Genomic DNA, 539 nt, shown 5'->3' on the forward strand with positions numbered 1-539 from the left:
GTGTGCACGCACGCACATGTGTGTGGCATGGCTTCATGCTCAGGAAGGAGGTTACAGCTAGCTCTGCCTTAGTCTTCACTTCTTGCTTGTGAAGATCCTCCTGGTCAGACAGAGGTGAAAGCTGAGGGAATTCAGGTCTTCCCTGAGCACACACAGAGCCCTACACGTGTGGCCTTCTATATTCTTAAGCAATATGTTGAAGGTTTTCAAAAACCTATGTACGTCTTAGTCATGAGGGAACCTCTATGGCTTCCATATTGGATGACACGCTGGATTCAGCCAACAATGGCCACACATCTGGCCTATTTTTGTATAGCTTTTGAGCTAAGAATGTTTTATATATTTCTTGAGTTGGGGGAAAAAAAGAAGAAAATGCATCTAAGACCCTTTATGGCTTGCAGAGCCTAGAATATTTACTATCTGGCCCTTTACAGAAAGTTTGCCTACCTCTGGGTAACCGAATCATGGATTCAGACAGCCAGTGATATCCTAGGACAGCCAACACCAACAATAAGATGATAGAACCAAAGGGGACAAAA

Source organism: Furipterus horrens, unplaced genomic scaffold, assembly GCF_987537825.1.
Source record: "Furipterus horrens unplaced genomic scaffold, mFurHor1.1.pri manual_scaffold_6, whole genome shotgun sequence".
Lineage (NCBI taxonomy): Eukaryota > Metazoa > Chordata > Mammalia > Chiroptera > Furipteridae > Furipterus > Furipterus horrens.